The following is a 12,338-nucleotide window of genomic DNA, read 5'->3' as shown; positions in this document are numbered from 1 at the left end:
CTATAAAAAAAAAACTACTGAACGGGCTTGAATTAAACTTTGAATGGATATATATTAAACCATGACTAAATACACAGGCTCCCTTCACACAGCTTGTTACTTTTATGTATTACCGTAATTTAGATGTATCATTTTACGTGTCTCTTATTTATCCGTCTATATTTCATCTTTGTGTTTGCTTGATGAAATCTCTTTAAGGGATTAGCATTTATTACTTAATTGTCTTTCGACATATTATTAATATATAATCGACATATTATTAATATATTTTTTTCTGCATATAATTAACTGTTTAATAAATATTACATATAATCCAGAACTAAATATCGTTTTAATCTTATGAAATAGCAATTAGAAATTTCTTATAAGAGTTTACTTGAATTGTGTGAGTTTAATTTCGATTTTAAAATTATAAAGTATAATCTATCAATAGATTTTGTTGAAATTAAAATTATGTAGCTGTTATAAATAATGTATATTGTATTTCAGTAAGGGATTCTTTTTTAATTCTTCAACTATAAAATATATATTTTTTAAATCAAAAATTTTCAAATCACGATAAAGTAAATGAATATTTAAAAAAATAAAAATATATTAATAACTCACCGTTTAAAAATCACTAACACTAGAATAAAATCACTTCAATAATAATAATATTATTAAAAAACTTCAATATATCATTTATAAATATAATATTATAGAATTTACGTATATAATCATACGTTCAAAATATTAACAATACACAAGACCGTTACGAGCGACGGATGCAATGCAACTGAGCGCAACCTTCCAAGCTTCGTTTTACATAGATATTTAGCGCCAAAATGTGCACGCGCACGATTTGTTACGAATAAGATGTAATTATTATGTGTCAAAAATCGAACGTTATTTATAATTTGAATACTGTTATATAGTTTTGTTTATATATTTCGTTGATCGATCTAGTAGCTTAGGCCACTCGAAGTCCTGGGTTCAACTTTCGCGTCGCCAATATAAAAGTTATTGGGTTTTCTTGCCGAGATAGTAGGAAACTGAATGTTTCCAATTAAATACCCGTGGTATGTAATCATCTTGGAAAACACATTAAGCCGATGTTCTGCGCCTGAACTCTTTCCGTTGTAAGGATTTACATCGGATTATGAATTCGGGGATTGAGAGTGCATTTGTGTAATGTGTTTGCACACATATATGCACTATAATATGTCCGTAGCTAATCATGTCAGGAAGACATCGTCATAGCTTTATTTGCATTTATTTCGCTCATCCTCTGCTATAGAATCTTTATTAAGATTATAAATTCGAAAGTTAGATGCGAGTATGTTTCTTTGTTACGCTTTTTAACCACACTACCGATTGTTATGATATTTTGCATACCCATTGTCAGGCATACCGAAAAATACATAGGATACCTAAAACGCCCTTCTCCCATTTGGTCGAACTAGTAATGTATGAAGCAACGAATAAACTTACTTGGTGATTGATAAAATCAATGAATGTTCAACCAAGCTTAGTATTCACAAAAGGCAATCCATTGATGGATTGAGTAGTCAGGGCCTGGGAACATTGCCAATGATTTAGGCTTCAGATATGCGTAGTACAAACAGGATGCAACCTATCTCTGATAAAATAACGAATGCTCATGCCACCGTAATGTTAGAACAGTTTATTATAATTCTAGACGGAATAAAGTTTCGAAAAATTGTGAACGTAGCGACAATCAAATCGACTTGGAGATAAATAGAAATATTTAATATTGTTGTATTCTAGTTCGTAGGGTGAGTGGGCCAATATAACTAAAATCACAAGGGACATGACATCTTAGTACCCAAGGTGTTGCATGGGCAAGTAAGGAACAGTTAATATTTCTTACAGCGCCAATGTCTGTGGGTGATAGTAGCCACTTACCATTGAGTTGTGAGGGGCAAATCCTTCTCGTCTCGTTATATAGAAAACACAGTAGTTTGAAATTTTGACAATTTATAATATTTTAGGTTAGGTTAGGTTAGTGTGGTTCCACGGTAGCATGCGAAAGTGATCCAGTGGCGCTCCTCGCTAAGATGGAAAGGGTACCGCTGGTTTTTAGTGCGTATACCGATGTTCGGGGTGCACTCGGTGCCTTGGGACACCGGCGAGCCCCACAGACTCCCATTTTTCCCGTGGGGGAAACGCGTAAAGCGTTTTTCCAGCGATAAAAAAGTGTGGTCATAAATTGAGGAGAGCTTGTTTGTAGTCCACATGCTAACAACGGCTATCGCAGCAGTTTTAGAGAATAAGAATCCCACAGAACACGGCTCCCCCCCAATGCCCCGAGTATTTTTCTGAAGGTTACCACTGCGTGAAAGAAGTTTCCGTAATTAAACTATTATATATATATAATATGCGCCATTCATAATTTGACTGTTGGCTTCATTTCAGTTAATAATAAACAAATTAGGTAAGAAAAATTCTTTTGGAGAAGTTTAGAAGTAATATTATAGCTTGCTCTCTTAAGTTCGTATTCTCTTAAAGATGAATCAACGGTCAATGAAGACACTTCACATTATTCACTTTATTTAATCAAATTATATTTATAAACAGTAGACTATATCCTCCCCTGTAGTTCAATCTTGCTTCTAATCAAATTTCATCAAAATATGTTCAGTGGTTTAGCCGTGAAATCCTAACAAGCAAACAGACATACAGAGGTACTTTCATATTTATAATATATTTCTATTTTGGTGAGGCGATATCGAAAATTCTGTTTTTATATTAATATATGTATACTATTCTTACAGGCTGTGAAAAAAATCTTTTTTGAAAAGAATATACTAATAAGTGTATGACTTTATAATTAAAAGAAACAAATAACAAACAAATACCATTAGTTACATTAAATGCTAACAAAAACCTACCAAAACGATAAATAACCCTTGACAACGTAATTGTTTGTCCGAAACACCAAAACTTCGCGCCAAAAATAACATTCTTTTTCTGTGACGGGTGATGACGCGCTTTTCTTTTTTTTTTTTTAATATATTCCGCCACAAGGAATTGATACATTCGATTGAAAATTGTAGAGACTAATTTATTCATGAAATGGACACAGTAATGACCTTTCTCATTTGTCAAAATTAATTGAAGGTTTTACATCAAATCATAATATTAATCAAGAAATACAAACAAGACTTTAAATCATATTTAAAACTGTATATCTTATTCCAAGCACAGAGGGAGTAAAGACAAATAAATAACTTTGACATTCGAGGTGATATCATGTCTTGAATAATCTATGATATTATGTATTTGTAAAAATTACCGTTTTGAATGACGAAGATGTTATCTTTGGAAGTCAAATTAAAGTAAATATAAATAGTTAAGTTTAATAGTGTTGTATTATAATAGAGATAAATTAATCAAGAACTGTTTGTAGTGCATAATATAGCGGGGAGCTTGGAATATGTAAATCTAAGGTTTTTTGATCTTTACTCCATATACGATTGGAATTAAGCATTGTTTGATAGTCGAAATTAAAATAAAATCAAAAATGTACTCTATTTCAGTAACTTGCAAGCATATTCAAATAATATTTTTATAAGATAAACTAATAGCTTTCGCTAGGTAGGGCTTTGTGCAAACCCGCCTGTGCCGGCGCAACCCACTCATCAGATATTCTACCGCCAAACAGCAAAACTTAGCATTGTTGCGTTTGAAGGGTGAGTGAGCCAGTATAACAGGTACATAACATCTTAGTTCCCTAGGTTGGTAGCGCATTGGAAATGTAATGGTTAAAATTTCTTACTGCGCCAATGTCTATGGTGACCACTTACCATCTTGTGGTCCATTTGGTATATTCCAAATATTCCAAAGTAGGCAGGTAGGGAGCTAATCGCTGTTATCTTGTACTGTTTTATTCTTATTTAAAATGATGTGGCCGTAAAATATAAAATATTTGGTCGAATTTTAGAAAGCGGAAAATAGGCGGCATAGGATTTCCTTTTTAAATGAACTATAGCGATTCTCATCTTCATAAAATCACTAATATTCCAATTTACACCTTCAAATAAGGCTTGTGCCGGGATTGGGGACGACAATAGCCAAGTGGTCAGGATTGAACTTGCGACTTTTAGATTACTAGGCGACCTGTAAACCATAGCGACGTTGACGTTTCAAAATATATTACTTATATATAATATATTTAGAAGATTCCTTGAATCACAACATCAGCGTTAAGAAAGAAACGTAAAGTAACTAATTCATTATTGTCGCGACTAGTGATTTGTTGGATGTGTTCTATTGAGTTATTTTTAAGTGTTATCGAGTTAGTTATTTACATCAATTTGTATGATATAGTGTTCTACTTTAATTTCTTAGTTCTACTTTAAAGAAGATAAATTCGAGGTTATTATAAAATCAGTTTCATTTGCAGTAGTGAAAAAGCATACAGATGCTAAACATATATTATATATATAAGTATAATCCTGTTAATATAATCAATATATATTTATATATTTTCTTTTGTACATAATTTTTGAAGCAAAAAAGTTGTTTTTCTTAAATTTGTTATTAAATTATGCGTCATACTGACGTAAAGGCTTACGACAATCAGAACATTTCCACGGATATAACGATAATTCATTTTATAAATAAGACGTCTTTGAAAAGTACACAAAATTCCCAAGCGATATTTCTAACAGGGAAAGCGCAACGTATTTTCTAGCCAGGTGGTCTGAGGACTTGATGAGGGTGGCGGAACGCCTACGCACATGGGTAGAGACCTATGTACAGCAATGATGATGAAGATAATTTTTATTTACTAGTATATTCATAATATTTACTTGCTAGGGTTTTGTGATAACCCGCTTGGGTAGGTACTACCTTTTTATCTTCTACCGCTAAACATAAATACTTAATATTATTGTTGTCCGGTTTGAAGGGTGAGCGAACCAGTGACAGGCACAAGGGACAGTATATCCAGCAACTCGCATTGGAGCAGCGTGATGGAGTAAAATCCAAGCTTCCCAAAAAGAAGAACGCACTTTAAGCCAACAATGGAATACATACAGACAAAAAAAATATCTATATATAAATGAGAACCTTTTTTAAATTCAGTTAAATAATATATTAATATAATTGTTATGTGAACTAGAGCCGAGATGGCCCAGTGGTAAGAACATGTGAATCTTAACCGATGATCGTGGGTTCAAACCCGGGCAAGCACCACTGAATTTTCATGTGCTTAATTTGTGATTATAATTCATCTCGTGCTTTACGGTGAAGGAAAACATCGTGAGGAAACCTGCATGTGTCTAATTTCACTGAAATTCTGCCACATGTGTATTCCACCAACCCGCATTGGAGCAGCGTGGTGGAATAAGCTCCAAACCTTCTCCTCAAAAAGAGGAGAGGAGGCCTTTAGCCCAGCAGTGGGACATACACAGGCTGTTACGGTTACGGTATGTGAACTAATTAAGAAAATCTTCATTGTATATCTTGTTTTTATGAGACTATATTATTATTATATATTATATTATCGCATTGAGACTGTCTTGTAATGTTAGTTGTAAGAAATATATAAATAAATGTGTACTTATTTTACACGTGAATTTAATAATAGCAACTAGTCTATATAAATAAATAATATTTTTTTCAGCCTTTTGCCGTCCACTGCTGGACGAAAGCCTCCCACAGAGAACGCCAACCATCCCGATCTTGGGCAGTTTGCATCCATCCCGTACCTGTCACCTTTTTTTTTTAAATCGTCGGTCCACCTTGCCACAGGGCGTCCTACACTACGTTTGCCTAAGCGTGGTCTCCACTCTAACATGTTTCGGCTCTATCGGCCATCAATACGCCTGGAGTCATGACCAGCCCATTTCCACTTCAGCCAACTAATTCTATATTATATATTACATGAAATACCAATAGCTGACTGACTCATCACGAGATCTCCGAAACTATAGGTCCAATTGACATAAAATTTAGCACGGTTACTCCTTCCGCGACATAGACGCTCACTAAGAACTTTACGCAAATATTATCCAGAATTAATTTATCATTAATTTGCGTTTATAATTCATCTCGTGCTTGACGGTGAAGGAAAACTTCACGAGGAAACCTGCATGTGTCTAATTTCACTGAAATTCTAACATGTGTATTCCACTAACCCGCATTGAGCAACGTCATAGAATAAACTCAAAATCTTCTTCTCAAAGGGAGGGGAGGCCTTAACCCAGCAGCGGGACATTCACAGACTGTTACTTTGCTGAAATTTGGAACATAAATTTTCAATTTATCCAAAAAAGGTTTCTTTGCATGAAATTTACTCGTACGAAGTCGGGGCGTGCAGCTAGTGCTCATATATATTAATTTATTATTGCTGTTTAGTGTTGACGGTAACGACTTGCTATTACTTTTTGTATTTCTTATTAAATACATATTAATCAATCATTCTTGAGTAAAAAAACAACATGTTGTTTTTGCGACGTTTGTTAAATATTAAATTATAGCATGTTTATATATCGAATGTTGCGCAATGTAAGAAGCGTCACTAGCGCAATGGTTTCCGGGTCGCCGAGCGATGCTAAAGTCTCAGGTTCGACCCCGACCGCTTAAACTATTGCCGTTCCCACTCCTGACACAAGCTGAACCGTTAATTGGAGGGGTAAGTAGGAATATTCGGTAATAAATTAAAACGGGCATTGCTTATTGTAGTTACGGGCATTGCGCATTGAGTATTCTTTTAAAATATATTAATTTGACTATCTCGTTGATCTAGTATAAAGGCCACAGACCTCGAGATTCTCGGTTCAAATTCCGCGGGCCAATAAAAAGGTTCTGCGCTGGAGTCTTTTCGGTCGTATCGCATTGCGCTCCCATCGGAATATTAGAGTGAGGTTTTTGAGAGCACAGATTTGTTTTCGCACACACTAAATATGTATGTATGTATATATATATGTATAAGTGTATATGTATATATGTGTATGTAGGTTGGTATATTACATATTTGTATTAAGCTCCTTAAATTTTAAGTATAAGTTGTTCGCACACAATGCCCGATTAGTGACCCTGGCTAAAAAAACACATAAACATTTCTCTTTACAGAGGTTGAAATATATATATATATATATATTATATATATATATATATATATATATATATATATATATATATATATATATATATATTTATAGGTTCAGGCGCGGGCGCAGCGGACAGCGCGACGCGAGCGCGTGGGGGTTCCGGCGGAGTCCCAACGCGAGTCACGCGTGCCGCACCATTACACACTATGTGCACCTAGAATTATATATACATTGCATTATATATACATTGCATTATATATACATTGTATATATGTATATATATATATATGATGATGATGATGATGATGTCACACAATACTAAGTACCCTTTGGCTGTAAAATATGTGGGTGGTACCTACCCCTTGCACAAAGACCTACCCCTAGCCTAGTCCTAATAATGTCGGCAGTAGATATCAGGGACGTGCTTAAGGCGCCTGTGGATTGGATAACTTTTGTAATACAGCAACGTAACTATCTATTCTTGCCAACGCGATTCAGGAACGCGTGTTCTTAAGTAATCAATTAACACGATTTATTTGTATCGCGTTTTAACACAGGCACTTAACAATATGAAAAGTCAATAGACAAAGAGTGCGTGTGGTTTTATAATTTGTTTGTTATTATTATATTAATTGTTTAAAAACATTTTTATCTTATTTACATTTATCCAACTTTGGAGAAAAATTATGTACTGAAATCAGGAAACGCATTAATACATACTTATATATATATTTTTTTTTTTTCAGCCTTTTGCCGTCCACTGCTGGACGAAAGCCTCCCCCATAGAACGCCAACCATCCCGATCTTGGGCAGTCCGCATCCATCCCGAACCTGCCACCTTTTTTAAATCGTCGGCCCATCTTGTCACAGGGCGTCCTACACTACGTTTGCCTAAGCGCGGTCTCCACTCCAACACGTGTCGGCTCCATCGGCCATCAATGCGCCTGGAGACATGACCAGCCCACTTCCACTTCAGCGAGCTAATTCTAAGCGCGATGTCGGTGACTTTAGTTCTCTGGCGAATGTCCTCATTTCGGATTCTATCTGCCAGAGAAACCCCAAGCATCGCGCGTTCCATTGCTCGCTGAGCGACCCTAAATTGGTGGACCAGTCCTACGGTAAGTGTCCACGTTTCGGCACCGTAAGTCATTACAGGTAGGACGCACTGATTGAAGACCCTGGTCTTAAGCGACTGTGGGATCGACGATTCAAAAATATGACGTAACCTCCCGAATGCCGCCCAGCCCAAACGTATTCTTCTTTTAGCCTCCTTCTCAAAGTTGTGCCGGCCAAGTTGTATAGTTTGGCCCAGGTAGATATATTCCTGCACAACTTCAAGTGGAGAGCCATTTACGACCACTGGTCTCGGGGATACATGACGGTTTGCCATAATTTTGGTCTTTTCAATGTTCATCCCGAGACCTACTTGTCTTGAAGAATCGCTCAGGCTGTTTAGCATCTCTTCCAAATCCTGCAGAGTCTCCGCCATGATGACAATGTCGTCGGCAAATCGCAGATGTGTAATGTGTTGGCCATTTATATTAATGCCGCGTCCGTTCCAATCGAGCGTCTTGAAGACGTCCTCCAATGCATTGGTAAAGAGTTTCGGTGATATTACATCTCCCTGTCTTACCCCGCGATGCAATTGGATTGGTCTTGTGCTCTGATCTTGTACTTGGACGGTCATGGTTGCGGCTTCGTACAAACACTTTACCACCTGGACATACCGACAGTCAATTAGGCATCTCTGCATGGATTCCAGAACAGCCCATGTCTCGATGGTATCGAAGGCTTTTTCGTAGTCCACAAACGCTAGGCATAGAGGCTGATTATATTCCTCGGTCTTCTGTATTATTTGCCTTAGTGTGTGTATGTGGTCTACGGTACTGAAGCCTTTTCGAAACCCAGCCTGCTCCACGGGTTGGAAGTCATCGAATTTTCGGGCAAGACGATTCGTGAGTAATGGTACTTATATATTGTAATCTGATTATTATTACTGAAATAAAATATAGCCTATCTATCTAACTGGATGAAATGTTTTTTTTTTAATATAAAATAGGAAAGCGGATTTGTAAATAGACATCGCGTTGTACGAAATATTAACCATTTCTTACATCGCCAATGCGCCACCAACCTTGGGAACAAAGACGTTATGTCTCTTGTGCCTATAGTTACACTGGCTCACCTTCAAACCGCAACGCAACAATACCATGTACTGCTGTTTTGCGGTAGAATATCTATTTGGCGTGTTTCTTTTGTCTATATTAGTTTTCAAGATCCTTAGCTTTAAAGGAACACTTGAATCTTAACCGAAGACTGGGTTAAGGACTGGGCAAGTCACCTAGCACTGGATCTTCACACTTCAGTCATTCTTCACAAGCTTATTGCATTGTGCATTAAGCTGTAATTATTTAAAGAATAGAAGGGTTTTATCTTGTAGTGGAAAATTTCATCTCTATATCATAGTCTGAACAAATAAATAAAACTGAAGAGTCTATCTGTGATACAAAAATAACTCCTTTTAAATTAATATGGCTATTTGCGAGACTTAATAAATTAATTATTTCATATACCAAAAATACATGATTTACGTCAAAATGGAAAATTTTAAAGGATTACACAATTAAGTTCCACGTTCCCGAAGCTTCACTTGTGGTCCCGAAGCTCGTCTGGGTAGGTACCACCCACTCATCAGATATTCTACCGCAAAACAGTAGTACTTGATATTGTTGTGTTTCGGTCTGAAGGATGAGTGAGCCAAAGTAATTACAGGCGCAAGGGACATAAAATCTTAGTTCCCAAGGTTTTTGGCGCATTGGCTATGTAAGTGATGGTTGACATTTCTTAGAATGCCAATGTCTACGGGCGTTAATGACCATTTACCGTCAGGTGGCCCATAAGCTCGTCTGCCTGCCTATTCTATAAAAAAGCCGCGATTTTTGCTAGTATATACCAAAGTCCACCGCGATTCTAGAGCGAAGTACGTAAACTAGGTATGTGCTAAGTGAATCCTATCAGTATTTATTTGTACTTCGCAACCTTCGCATTAACATGCAATACAAATAAATTAACTTAAGAATAAATATTGTTTCTGTACACCCGGGAAAATTATTTCATTTTTTGTATGAACACGCAGTTTTTGCTTCTTGTTTTGTAAAACGGAATAAAAACGTAATGTTTGGTAAATAAAGTATTATTTACTAGAGGATTTAATGCCTCGTGGATGGACGCAGTGGAATTGTCAGTGTGTGCGTGTTTTTTTTTGTACGATAGGATGAGAAAATGGGTCATCGGATAAGTAATCACCAACGCCCATAGACATTGGCATTGAAATAATATTAACCATCGCTTACATCGACAATGCACCACCAACCTTGGGAACTAAGATGTTATGTCCCTTGTGCCTGTAATTACACTTAATTAAACTCACCCTTCAAACCGGAACTCTACAATACCAAGTACTGCTGTTTTGTGGTAGAATATCTGATGAGTGGGTGTTAACCTACCCGGACGAGCTTGCACAAAGCCCTAGCACCGGTAATGTGTGTGTTTGTGACCTAAAACCAGCAGTGGGACATTTTCAAGCTGGTTACTTTTAACTTATACTGTTGGTTTGAATTCCATGGGGCAGCAAAGGAGTGGAGACCTCTAATTATTCTCTGAAAATTGTTAAGCTGAACGTTGTTTACTAAATGAAATGATTGTTTTTTTTAATTGTACAATAAGTTATATAAAACCCCACTTATAAAAAATTTAAGCCTCATTCAAAATAAAACTAGCTAATTATATTATGAACACCTTTTGACAATACAATGAGTTAAGGTGGTAAAAATTGGTTTTTAATTCCTAAAAAAAGGACATACCGCTTCGCTGATTGTTCGTGTATAGACTGTTTTATTATTATTTAACTTAACCTTAAATAATCGGTCTAATTTTTATTGTAGTTTTATGTTCTGTTTTTGTTTCGTTTTTATTTAACTCATTTATTATTCTATATGTAATTAAATCTTGGCCCTTAAATATTCTATATGTAATTAAAGCCGAGTTGGCCCTGTGGTAAGAACGCGTGAATCTTAACCGATGATCGTGGGTTCAAACCCGGGCAAGCACCACTGAATTTTCATGTGCTTAATTTGTGATTATAATTCATCTCGTGCTTTACGGTGAAGGAAAACATCGTGAGGAAACCTGCATGTGTCTAATTTCACTGAAATTCTGCCACATGTGAATTCTACCAACCCGCATTGGAGCAGCGTGGTGGAATAAGCTCCAAACCTTCTCCTCAAAAAGAGGAGAGGAGGCCTTTAGCCCAGCAGTGGGACATTCACAGGCTGTTACGGTAATTAAATCTTTAACTGTGTAAATTTCGTAATTTTTTTTGTAATCGTAATTAAATTTATTACCGTAACAGCCTGTGAATGTCCCACTGCTGGGCTAAAGGCCTCCGCACCTCTTTTTGAGGAGAAGGTTTAGAGCTTATTCCACCACGCTGCTCCAATGCGGGTTGATGGAATACACATGTGGCAGAATTTCAGTGAAATTAGACACATGCAGGTTTCCTCACGATGTTTTCCTTCACCGTCAAGCACGAGATGAATTATAATCACAAATTAAGCACATGGAAATTCAGTGGTGCTTGCCCGGGTTGAACCCACGATCATCGGTTAAGATTCACGCGTTCTTACCACTAGGCCATCTCGGCTTTTTAAATTTATTAACACTTCCTAATTACCTAAAACATAGTACTTAAGATGGAATCGCGAATAATGTAATTGTACACATTATGTAACCTCTGTTCTTAAGGAAGTGACTATAATATGTCTTATTGAGAATAAATGTCTTTAAAAATAAACCTAGAAGTGCCCAGGTCCTGTTGTGAAGGGCCCAGAGTTGTAGCCCTTGATGCCTAATGAATGGAATAAAACGATATATGTTAAATCGATTGTCTGTTATGGCTAGCATTGAATTATCTCATAATTTAGTACCCGTTTTTTTAATTTGAAGCGCCATAATGGCATCGTAAGACTTTAATTTACTGGACTAAATCGTTTCGTTTTGACCTGAAGTTGAATTGTTATGAATAGGAACACTATATGACTATATCATATACCGATGCTTGTATTGTCGGCTCCCTAGCCATAAGCTAGCAGGCCTAGCGTCTGACAACAGGCGAGACAAATAATTATGTATTCCTTTAAATGAAAGCTAATAAAAGCCGGTCAACTGCGTGTCGGATAAACAGTTCCGTAGTGGAAAAAATCTTTACCCAATTTTACAATC

At 36.3% G+C, this 12,338-nt stretch overlaps 2 protein-coding genes across 3 annotated transcripts in view; both read right to left on the bottom strand.

Annotated features, from left to right (window-relative positions):
- The window catches only part of LOC126778843 (putative fatty acyl-CoA reductase CG5065), a 38,254-nt gene extending 37,512 nt beyond the window's left edge, over positions 1–742 (bottom strand). The window contains exon 1 of one of the 2 annotated variants that reach the window (XM_050502547.1): positions 607–742. The gene's annotated coding sequence lies outside the window, so the exon portion shown is untranslated. The remainder of the gene's footprint in view (positions 1–606) is intronic. The other variant, XM_050502548.1, reaches the window with a different exon arrangement.
- The window catches only part of LOC126778820 (ribosomal RNA processing protein 1 homolog), a 171,248-nt gene that overhangs the window by 60,038 nt on the left and 98,872 nt on the right, over positions 1–12,338 (bottom strand). The gene's annotated exons all lie outside the window — the stretch shown is intronic.

Source organism: Nymphalis io, chromosome 27 (assembly GCF_905147045.1).
Source record: "Nymphalis io chromosome 27, ilAglIoxx1.1, whole genome shotgun sequence".
Taxonomy (NCBI): Eukaryota; Metazoa; Arthropoda; class Insecta; order Lepidoptera; family Nymphalidae; genus Nymphalis; species Nymphalis io.
Note: the sequence above shows the minus strand (reverse complement) of the source record. Positions and strands in the feature narration are given on the sequence as shown.